We start from the raw sequence: 12,449 nt of genomic DNA on the forward strand, positions 1-12,449 counted from the left end.
CCTCCTGGTGAGATTTCTATTTTTACATAATGGCACAATTCATTTACTGTCATTCTTGCTTAATGAATCAGCAATGTAACTTGCACCTAGGCTCAGCTTTTCTCTGTGAGCTTTACAATGAAAGTAGACTACTCCAAGGAAAAAGGAATCACACCATGATTTTCCTATGCCAGCAAATTGTCTGAAAACAAATGACAAAACTCAAGTTATGTAAGCGACCCAGATTGGAAAACCATATAAAAGCTGCTCTGAGCTCTTTAGAAAGAAGAGTAAGGTATAAGTGTAATAGATAAATAAAATTAATATTACTTATGGCCATGATGACATCATCAGGCAGTGAAATTCTGTGTGGCACTAATGGGTTTTGTGGTTCCTGTCAATGTGTTTCCTGATGCCGTCTTCCTCAAGGCAAAAAAGCAAAAATGTGTCCTTATATTAATGATGCTACAGAAGAGCCCAGGAGACATCACATTTGTGGCTGCGAGGTGCACCTAGTTGAAAACAGCTACCTCTATCAAAGAAGGATACTTTTGGCTTGCAACCTCTCAATGCTTTGTGATTGGCACCTGCCTCCATGGCTGCCATTTCTTGGTGGCAACCACTACCTGTTCTCAAAAGTCCAATAGTGCCCCCGGGCCCAATGAGGAACCTTGTAAGAGGGAATGGTAGAACAATTTATTTGTTTAACCTACACTCTCAGCGCTAGGTTTATCCAGAACTGTATCCCTTGGGGAAATGGCTATATGGAAAAATAAATATATATACAATGCTCCTTGCTTTCAGCTCTTTGGATGACCTGGTTCTTCTTCCTGCCTCATTCACTTGCTCCAATGCTACATAGACTGATGGCAATTGCTCTTTGTGTTGCTTAGAAATTGGCAAAAAGTTTCTTACAAAAAGGCTGACTGGCATTCAAGTCTTTAAAAAAATATGTTTGGAGGCTTCACTGGATCAAAAATTGGCAAATGTGAGGCAACTCCATGGATCATTCCAACAAGCAGGGACCATGATGACTTCTGCTAAGCTGCATCCCATGATTCCCTTATTCTAAGTCTGTGTTAGAGAACATGGCTTCCTCTATTGTAGGAAGATCTTCGCAGAAGGGAACTGGAGTACCCAAATTAATTGAAGAGTCTCATAAGATCCAGCCTATAGTGTCTTCTCAACACTATTTCAAATATATACACAGGGAAAAAGAAACTCATCCAGTCTTCAGAAACCACACACACACACACACAGATGTAAAGCATTATTGTTTTGAAACATTCATATTGCTTTTCTATACTGAATGCACAATGAAAGGAACAAAACATCTTGGCTAATTAGTCACCACTCTAAAATCTGGAGGCAATTAAGCAGTCTCCGTGTATTTTATTTGGGGTCTAACCATATAACTAGCACAGAATATTCAAAACAAACCACTATCTCCCTTCTCCCATCTTTATGAAAGAAAATCAATTCTTTATCAATTGCTAATGGAAACGGAACAACAAGTTGCCACTTGTGGCCGTATTCACTCCATGGGATCACATATTAAAAGCCTTACAATGAAGCTGGAGTCAGTTGTTGCAAACAACATTGGCAAAGGGGTTAATAAATACATTCAACTATGTATATTTGCATGTGAATGAAATCTTTTCAAGGCAGAGCACATTCATCTCTTGCTCTTTAATGGCCAAGGTACACTTTTGAGGGAACAGAACATGAACAGATGATAATATTTACAAAGCAGCCAACTTTATGATTTTGAAAGCAACTGTTCAAGAAAACTTTTCAGAACATACCAGGTGGCATTCATCTCTCTCTCTCCCCGCCCCCTCTGAGAGTGCTCAATATACAATTCACAATACAATCTTATAAGATAAAATACTTAAAACTAGTACTCTAACATACACAACAGAAAAATTAAAAAACATTGCAGACTTCTAAATTGACAAATGCCTGAAATAGCAGTTGTCAAATTTAGGAATGTGGGGACCTGGATTTTGTTTTATTTTTTTTCTACAAACCTACGATTCTCTCTCTTCTTCCATCACTATCACCTGCAAAGTCCCTTCCCAATCAAGGGGTTCAGACAGCACCCTATAAAGTACACAGTGAGACATGCATGCCCTGTAGAGATCTCCATTGTGTAAAGCCCTCAAAACAAAACTGGAAGGACCACATCACCTAGACTTTAAAAGCAAGTTTAAATACACTGTTTGTATAGATTTGGATCTTTAATCTCTGTTGCTGCCTGGGCCTCTTCATCCATGCAAAGGTGGTCCCTTTGATGTACAGCAGATTCCTCTGCCACTAGGCACTTTTCCAGATCCTTGAAAGACATTGGTCTTGCATGAATGGAAGTGCCTCCCACCAGGGGAAGCATTCTGCAGCGGAGGACCACTGCCACAATAGAAAGGTCACTGCACAAGTAGAAACAAAGTGTAGGATCCAAGCCTGTCTGGTCTTAAAGAGCAGCTGATTTTATAAGGCCACAGCTCAAAAAATTCACATCAATCTCAGCCCTTAATTGGAAAGTGCTTAGCACCAGAGAGAGCAAGAAACTTTCTTATCGGTTACATCTGAACTGGAGAAGGAAGTGGCATGCAAAGACAAAAGGAAAGCCAGAGCGGTGTGGTGGTTAGAGTGTTAAACTAGGATGTGGGAGGACCAAGTTCAAATCCTCATTCTGCCATGAAGTTTGCTGGGTGACCTTGGGCCAGCAACACTCTCTTAGCTTAATGTACCTCACAGGGTTACTGTGGGGATAAAATCGAAATTTTTATAAGCCATTTATGGGGAGAAAGGTAGAGTATAAATGAAGTAAATAATAAATAAGACAACAATCACCTTAATAGCAATGCTTAAAACATTTCTACCCATTTGTCAAATAATAGCTGCACATCAGAAGAAGAAAAAATTTAATCCACAAAAGGTACCCAAGAGAAATGTAAAGTATATACTTCTCCCAAGATACTTCAAAATGTAATTTTCCCTGCTTATTATTATTTTTCAGCACCAGTGAATATCATACTATTAAATAGTTTTATAAACCAAATATTACACTCAATGTGGTATTTTTCTCAAGAATTTTCTCCAGGGACTTAGAATAAGATGTCATCTTTTTCTCTCGAAACAGGCTCTGCATTTACTCATAGATAAAAGGGAACACCACTTACATTTACTGTATAATTGGAACCAAAGCTACTTTTTAGAGAATTATTTTTATGACACACTGAAATAACGGTTGCAAATTAAAAATACCCTGCCTATCCAAAAGTGTGAGAAAATGATGAGGAAGAATGCTGGAAATCCTCTTCACTAATTGCCAAGATCCTCCAGGGTTGTTAAATTAACTTTCTCATTCTCCTTACTCACAAAGGGTCAAAGACTGCTACAAGGTACCTGTGAAACCTCCAGAGTCTGATAGCGTTTTAATCCTCTGCTCAAGCACTGTACGTGACAACTGAATAGTGACAAGATAATTCAATATGATGAGATTATCAATTACTCTACTATCTCATCATGAAGGTCTAGAATGTCTTCTTTCATGACTTGGTCCTCTTATAGCTCTCTGAAACGAACAGGCATGCATCTGCAGAATGTTTACGAGATGAAAAGTTTCAAAACAGGGCATAAGAACAGAAGAAAAACAAACGTTTGAAGAAAGGAAATGTTACCCCCAGGCAAGAAATGCTGCTGAGAAAACAAGCCTACAAGTTGTGGCTCGGTTGTGGAAACAGGCAAAATCTTTGTGATAGGTACCATAGGGGCTTTTGATACTGTTGAGCATGACATCCTTGTCGGCTGGATCACCTTGAACCACATACATTGGTGCTGGGTACGAATGCTCAGCTCTGAGACATTTGTACTATTTGGTCCTTAGGTGTTCCATCTTGTCCACCATGTGGTTTATCATCTACATAAAATCACTGGGAAAAGTCATCCAGGAACTTAAGAGTGAGGTATCATTAGCTTGCTGATAACACCAAGGAGACAGGTGAGAGATTGAGTTCTGGGAACAGAAACTGGCTGATAAAATGAAAATCTAGGGAGGACTGAAATGCAGTTGAGTACCAACATGGCTACTGAAGTATTTGGGAGGAGTCAAGGATCAGCAGCAGAACACATGTTTTACGTGCTGAAGGACTAGATTCAATCCTAAGTAAAGGATATAAGGTAAGAGGTGTAGGAAAAGACCTGATGGAACCGTGGTCAGTTTTGGTAAAAACACAAATTCATATATTCGTATCTTAAGATCTGCATACTTCTTAAAAGAGCATGTTCACAATTGGGGAGCTCGCTGTTCAATCTAAGTCTTCTGTGGTATACTGTATGACTTTAGCCAGCTTCAGCTGGCTCTTGAGGTTCCTGAGTGGCAGAATTTGGCCCTATGGTCTTAACATAGGATTCTTGTTAAAACACACTTTCTTCCTATGAAGATAATTTAAAAGCCCTAAATGGCCCCATTCAAAGTGCAGGTTATGAAGTCTGAATAGTTTGGGACCAAGTCACGTAAGGAGTGGTCAACTGCCACACTTATTTGAACCCAAGTCTCAGTCCAACAGTCAATATTAAAACAAACCAGTTCCTATGAGCATCTAGATTAGACTACTGCAATACACTCTATGTGTGGCTGCCCCTGAAGAGTGTTTGGAAGTATATTTGGTACAGAATGTTGTAGCCAGAATGCTGACCACAATGGCCCATAGTAACACTGTCACTCCAGTCTTCTTCCACCTGTATTGGCACCCAATTTGCTTTCAGGCCCCAATGAAGGAGCTGGTATTGACCTTTAAAGTCCTATATGGCTTAGGCCACCACACCTTAAGGACCGCCTACTCCCAACCATTACGGTCATTGTCAGAGGCCCTGCTTCAGGTGCTCCACCATCTGAGGTCAGATGGGTGGCAACCAGAGAATGGGCCTGGGAGCAAAGTTATGGAATTCATTCCCTAGGGGAATTAGTCACCCTCTATCACTGTCTTCCACCAGAGGATAAAGACTTTTCTGTTCAGCTTATTGATCTTCCTTCCTGTTTATGTATATGTGCTTATATGTTCTGTTGAATTATTTTTATACATGTGCATTTTAAAATTTGTTTTAACTGTTTGTTTGCCTTTTGGGGGACCCTAAACTTGGAGGAAAAGTGGCATAAAATGTTTTAAATACAATATAGGATTTGGGAGATCTGGGTTCAAATTCCCACTCAACCATGAATTAGAACGGTGAACTTGAGTATGAATGATGGTTCATAATACAAAGCCTATCAACATCAATATTGTCTATTCTGACTGACAGCAGCTCTCCAGGCCCTCAGGCAGAGGTCTTTCACCATCATCTACTGCCTAATCCTTTTAGCTGTAGATGCTGAGGACTGAACCTGGGACCTTCTGAACCACAGCCCTACCAAAGATTATCTCATCCCACACTCCCTTGCAGGGTTGCTATGAGGATAAAGTAGAGAATGAAGGCAGTTACAATGTATGCAACAGAGTATGCTCCATATGCCCTTAAGTGCGTTACTATGTTGTATCTGTTGAACTGTGGACATCACCCAATGCATAAAGTAATGCACTACAGGAAAACAACAACAACACAAGAACATCACCTAGATGATCACTATTGCCAGAGACCACCCCCTCATTAATTAAGTCTGGATAGAGAGAGGCTGCAAGTGAGACATCATGACGACATTAAATCCCCAGTAGAGCCAAACTACATTTTTCATGGTTTCTGATGGTCCCGGAGCTTGTAGGATAGTTCAGTTACAATTCTGAGCTGCTAGGAAATGTTGGGTAAAGGAAGGAAATGATGCTGAGCTCAGAAATAACTCTCAGATTACAAGATGTGTACATTTCCCCCCCATCTACCTCATAATTAAAAGATACAGCACTGTCATTAATGACAACAATACTTTCTGATGCAAGAATTGCAACTCGAGTTACAGATTTGACTGCTGATTGAAGTTCCCTACAATTATTCCAAGTGCTTGTCGGTTAATTTCATTTGTCCAATTCAGTGACAGTCTCTTGTTGCCATGCCACAATTTCTTTCAACCTCTGATTCACCCCTCAAATGGGTAAACAAGCCGTAGGTTTAAATAAGTTAAATGAGTTCATGAGTTTCTGTACCAAGAGAGCTAATTGAGTAACCAGAAAGTTCTTCAGTAGATTTTGGATTGCTTATTAGCTATTAAACAGATCTTTATATTTAAATATAAAATCAACAAATCCAAAATATAATATCTTTTTATTGGCTTTCAAACAACAACAAAAATAGTGTTTACAATTTAACAATGCCATTCTAAACCAATACATGACTTTGCAATAGCAACATTACTTTGAAAGAATAAATTGGTACAATAAAAATAATTCCCATGTAATCTGCTAAATGGATTTCATTTTGACACGTTACTGATGAGATCACGGCTGTCTGGCGAATCATTTGCAGATTTCATTAAAATAAAGAGCAACGGGAAAAGCGTGTGTTAGCTGATTAATGAAAACACACAAAAATTGATTGAGACAGTTCAACAGCATATTTTTCGCCTAATAGAGAAAGTACCGCCATTAAAAATTAACAAACTGTGTCTGGAACTTCTATCAATGGCTGCTTTATCCAAGACATGTTGCTTTCCCTGTAATATGCAATATTGCTATATTTTAAAAGTAAGCTCCAGCAGTCAGTGTCTGCCATCAAAACATTAACTCTCTTTAAAATGTATTCCACAGTATACATTTTTTAAAAAGTTCTTCCTGTTTTTCTTCCGTAAAGCTGCTTAGAAACCTAAGAACCATTATCAACAATATAAAATCTTAGTACATAATTAGACAAAAAGAGCCCCCCCCCCCCAATACTAACACATAATACCTTCCAGTGAGATACTTCAAATCAGGAAAATTCTACCTCTCACAGACTGTCTAAAGCTCACCAGTACAATTTAGCTTTATGCAGCTTCCTAAGGCACACAGCACCATGCAGAAACTCTTTTTCCACCTAAACAGGCGGAAACAATCAGCCTTGGTGGGCTACTATCAAAATGGTTGACATTTTGTAACTATTATATCTTTATGGTTACCATTATCACAACAGTCAATGTCTTTTGATAATATAGTCTATCAGTAACATAATGCTTCTTCATACAAGCAGAATGAGATGGTAACGGGAAAACAAAGTCTTGAAACTGTACTGTACTTACATTGTTACACAGGTTATTTCAAAAGACTAATGAGAACACGTTAAATGTTTTTCTTCTGAAAGCTTTCCCAGTATTTCTTCCAGTTTCCAACAGAACCACTGCTAACCACCAGGACCAAAAGACTATCTAGAGAGGCTGAGTAAAGAGGTCTACTTCTTCTAAAATAATATTCCTGCCAATCCAGGAGTCTAGTGGACCAGACAGCTGAAACAGAGGAGCTGTCCAGCAGAGAGACGTACTTACAACCGAGGCCCAGTCTAGTATTTGTTGCTGAAGAAGCAGAGGAGCTGTCCACAAGCCAAATAGAAACCAGAAGCACCAGAAGTATATTGGTAAAAGCTTCCACAATGCAACCAAATGTTGCAGGCCTGGAAGCTCTACCCCTTTGTGGTGCATCAATGGAAGATTTCAGTCTAGAAGCACGCGAGTCAAAATCTCATCCTCAGAAGAAGGATGCTGTGCCGGCAGGAGAGAAATGCACCATTTCAAGGGTGTTTCTGTTTTAGTTCACAGGTGATTATGGGTGTGTCCTGTAATATGGGGGGTGGGGTGGAAACAGGCATTGGCTACATCTCAGAGTTCCTCAATTAAGCTGCGGCATCCACAATAGTTGTTGTTACAGAGTTCCTACAAGGAGATGCTATGTGCTCCTGGCCCTCCAGTGTCACCATACTCTCGTTTGAAAACTTTACCAGTATTCCTCCCATATGATCTACTCCCTCCATAGTTTAAGATCTCTACAAGCTGCAGCAGGTCTGGAGTTCTCTTTGCTTCTGTTGGGTTTTGGCTGTGCTCCTGGCTATAGGATACGGTCATTCATTTTTACGGAGTTACATTTTCCATATTGTTTTAATTCTTTAAAATCAACATGACACACTGAAGAATATTCTTTAAAAGCAGGATGCAAAACTTGTAAATAAACAAATCTATCACAATCTCCAATGTGGATTAGAGTCCATATTTCCATCCATTCTTGCAGGTCATTGATCTGACGGACTCAGTAGTGCTGGTGCCTCGTCCTCTTTTATTGTGTCCTATGTATCATTTTATGGTAATGCTTAAATGTTTGAGGGTTTAATGCTGAATATAGTTATCTAATATTGTTGTTAGAATCTTGTGGGCTTCAGATGAAGGCAAACGCAGTATGGAAACAACCTTAATCACAGTCAGGGCTCATTTCAAGGGGGAACGTGCAGGAACACAGTTCCAGCAGTTCCCCAAAGAGGTCACATGTCAGGTGGCTCCACCCACCTGAATCTTGGCCATTTTGGGCACGTTTCGGCCTGGATTGGGGCTGAAATGGCCCGGATAGGGCCTCTGATGGGTGCTGGATCACTCTCCCACTCAGCAGCAGCCTGATCCTGACCATTTTGGGCCCCTTTTTGGCCATTTTCAGCCCCCTTTTTTGCCATTCTGGGCCCAATTTTGGCCCTGAATGGCCAGGATTGGGTCCAAAATAGCCAGGATAGGTGATGTCAGGGGGTGTGGCATATGCTAATGAGTTGTGCTAATGAGTTATACTAATGAGTTCCTCCAGCTCTTTTTCTACGAAATGACCCCTGATCACAGTTAATACCAATTTCCACACTGCCTTAAAAGTTTTTGATAGTAAATGAGTCAAAGAAACAAGGCCGCAAATTCAGTTCTCAACTTCACAAACAGAGGGTCGGTGCAGAGAACCCAATCACAATGTGCGTAGAGGTCGTTGTGGGAGAAAGACATGATCCTGCTTATGACTCCACATTTGTTAATTGTTCTCAACAGTCTAGAGTATAACACAACAATTCAGAATACTTCCTAGGTTAATATTTCCTGGGTTTGATCACAGCTTCATGAGCATCCTGCCCCATCTTAGCCTCTGTTGAGGCAGATACTTCCCTCTCCCTTCCTTGCCTTAAAACACACACACACACACAAGATACCCTCCTCCACTATCTGCTAAAAATTTCTCTGCAAACAACTGTCCAGATAGGGTCCCATTCCATTTGGCAGATGGTTACCATAGTAACTCCTAAGGGTTTCCAGACCCAGAAATCCACAACATGCATTTTCTTTGCAAAAAGGACAGTGATGGAATACATCTTAACATTAGCTTGCAAAAGTTTATATATTTGTGCGTCTGCTTTATAGAGGGAAACTGTCCCATAAAGGGTGGCAGGGTGGGGGGATAATATGAGTCAGAAGAAACAGGATAATCTTAAAATTGAAACGCTAGCAAGCAGCAAAGAAATCCTTCAAAACAAGACAATACCTCATATACAGTTTTATGAAACTCGTACAGCCTTAAACTATTTATCTCTATTTTTATTATCTCTATTTTCATTATTTATTATAAATAGATACCTTACACTTTCAGCCAATTAAGGTCCTCCAAAACTGGATTATGGTCCTCCCAAATTGCAAAAATCAAAGCTCGGTTAGCGTGATCTCTATTGTAAGAACTAACAGAGAATATGGGTAGGAAAACCCTAATAATTCCATCTACATTCTTGGGGAAAACAGTAACCTATCCATGATACTACAACTAAAGGAAGCAGAGAATGTCTCCTGTATCAGAACTACACTCAGGATGATGGACAGTGAGTTAGCCCACCAAGTTAGTCCTCAGACATAAGAACTGAACCAGGGGCCTCCCAGGACATTCACCATGCTACACTAATTTTCAGCACTATCCCTTCTGCTTTCATTCAACTAGAGGTATGGTGTCTAAATTTTCACTATTCAAGTTCCCAGCCAAATCAGGGATAGTTAAGCTCAGAATCCAAATAGACTTCTTTCTGATATTCAGAAACAGTCAGAAGTTTTCCAATCTGGCAGTTATTTCTGAACTCACTGTCTAGTTTCATTTCCCTGGACAGCAGGAGGTAATGGGCAGCAAAATGCAACTCAACAAATATGTGACTGACAGATACTGCTCAACCATAAAAGTTAACCAACCTTCCTGCCAAACAGGATAATCCAATTGCTGTTTTCATGCACAGTGTTTCTATATTCTAATCAATCATTATCCCATCCCACTGCTACTGAGGAAGTTTTCTGATTCAGCATATACAGGATGAACTCTTGCTGGGACTGTACGGCAGCCTGAGTCTGCTAGGTATGCTTGCACACACTGTAAGGCAAGGCAGGGGACTGAGGCTGAAGCTTGGCCTCAGGTTACATTTTCTCCCCTACTTCAGCAATAGGAAGTCTGCCTGCAGCAGGAGAAAGAGGTAAGGTGAGAGCCTACATTGGCAGGCAGGGGCAATAAACAGAGTTCTAGGCCTTATCAATAGGCAGTGCATCAGCCATGCCCACTGGGGTACAAACAGAAGCAGAGATTAAAATTTATTCCCAATAGTAGTAAACAGCAGACACATAACAATAGGAGATCCAAGGGAGATAAAGTGATGATGAACAATACAAAAAAATAACTGCTCATTCAGGACCTAAGCTATCTTTGATGCATTTATTATATTTAAAAGCATTACAGCTATGGAAAGATCTAATATATTCCACCCTACCCATTCACAGGTAAAGCAAGCAGGATCTATTTTAAAACAAAACTGGTACATGATGGCAAGGGGACCTAACCCTGTTCCCTTATTTTGTTGCACTCTCATTTAGCACTGCTCGTCTTACGTTCAGGCACCAATTGAAACCCTGTTGCCAAAAAGCCAGACTCCAAAAAGGCATTACAGCACTTCCAAAAGATGCTTGAAATATGATAATCCTCCAAATTCTACAAGTTGCAGGGCAATGTCCACAAATGCCTTCACATGAAGCTCCCTTATACTGATCAAACCATTAAGTCACACAGGCAATGGCTCTCTGGCATCTTAGTAATGACATCACCTGTTACCAGAGAACCAGTTTGGCATAGTGGTTAAGAGCGGCAGGACTCTATTCAGGAGAACCAGGTTTGATTCCCCACTCCTCCACTTGAAGCCACGCTGGGTGGCCTTGGGTCAGTCGCAGCTCTTTCAGAGCTCTCTCAGTCCCACCTGCCTCACAGGGTGTTTGTTTGTGGGGATAATAATGACATTGACTTTGTAAACCACTCTGAGTGTGGCATTAAGTTGTCATGAAGAGCGTTGTATAAGCACAAGATTGTTTATCATCATCATCATCATCATCATCATCATCATCATCATCATCATCATTACCTGTTCCTTTAAACTGAAGAAGCTGGAGATTGAACCATGGATCATCTGTGTGCCAAGTAGATGTTATCCCACTGAGCCAAGGGCCCAGCCTCCGTGAGCCGGAGCCCACTGACCTGTTCCACTGCTAGCAGTGGTTTCCTCCTGCAGAAGGTGCCTTCCTCTGCCCAAGATTCTTCTGAGCATATTGCATCAGGGTAATGTTCCTTCCAGAAAAGGACATCACCTCCAGTAGCAGAACAGATCCATAGGATCCAATCCATTGAATTCACTTGATCATTTCCTATTAGTTATTTAAACATATCTGCACCACATAATCCCCTAATAAATATGTTCAAAGCTCAGCAGCACATCTTTGTACACCAGAGGTGTTGTTGAGCATTCTCTCTGTGTTTTCTTGCATTCTCCTCCTCTTCACAGTTCTATACAAGGGTACGGAAGGTTGAATTGGTTTCTTGTGCAGTTTTAAAAATCTGAATTGGATTTTTTAAGTATCAGAATTAAAGCTGAAATATTGGGAAATCAATCTTGCAGTTGTTTTCATTAATCTAGAGCATATTTAAGCAGGGAAAGAGACTCAAATGTATTTAATGTTCTTTAAGCAACATGACTCTCAATTTCTGAGACTATTGTGTCAGAACCATCCTAGAAGGAGGATACTTGAAAGGTGTTATTCACGACAAAAATATCTAGAGACCAGGAGCAGGAATCTTACTCACTGCCATTCTTGTGAATAATTTATTCAGTTATGTGTGTGTGAGATCTCACATATTTCACGAAGGGAGGTTAACTATAATCTGATAAATGGTGGGTTATTCCACCAATGACCCAATCAAGGAGGCAGATTATGAAGCAAAAAGCCGCCACCGAGACATAGCTATCTTAATAATCAGCACTGATGACAACAACTGCAGAACAAGAACACTAAATTTTAACCGTGACATTGTGACGTCCAATGTAGATTGCTTAAGAATAGCAATAGCTTGTCCAGAGCTTGCACCCCTGCTCCCAAAATGAGGTCCATTAGTTATAGTGAAAAGGCCATTCAAGTATGCAAAGTGGTGTAAAATCAGCTGCATCATCAGGACTATGCGCAGACACAACTCAGCTATAGACATTTTTCC

General features: G+C 40.3%; 1 protein-coding gene across 1 annotated transcript in view; it reads right to left on the reverse strand.

Moving 5' to 3' along the window:
* The window catches only part of PARD3 (par-3 family cell polarity regulator), a 706,595-nt gene that overhangs the window by 165,761 nt on the left and 528,385 nt on the right, over positions 1–12,449 (reverse strand). The gene's annotated exons all lie outside the window — the stretch shown is intronic.

The sequence above is a fragment of the Eublepharis macularius genome, chromosome 11, assembly GCF_028583425.1.
Source record: "Eublepharis macularius isolate TG4126 chromosome 11, MPM_Emac_v1.0, whole genome shotgun sequence".
Classification (NCBI taxonomy): domain Eukaryota; kingdom Metazoa; phylum Chordata; class Lepidosauria; order Squamata; family Eublepharidae; genus Eublepharis; species Eublepharis macularius.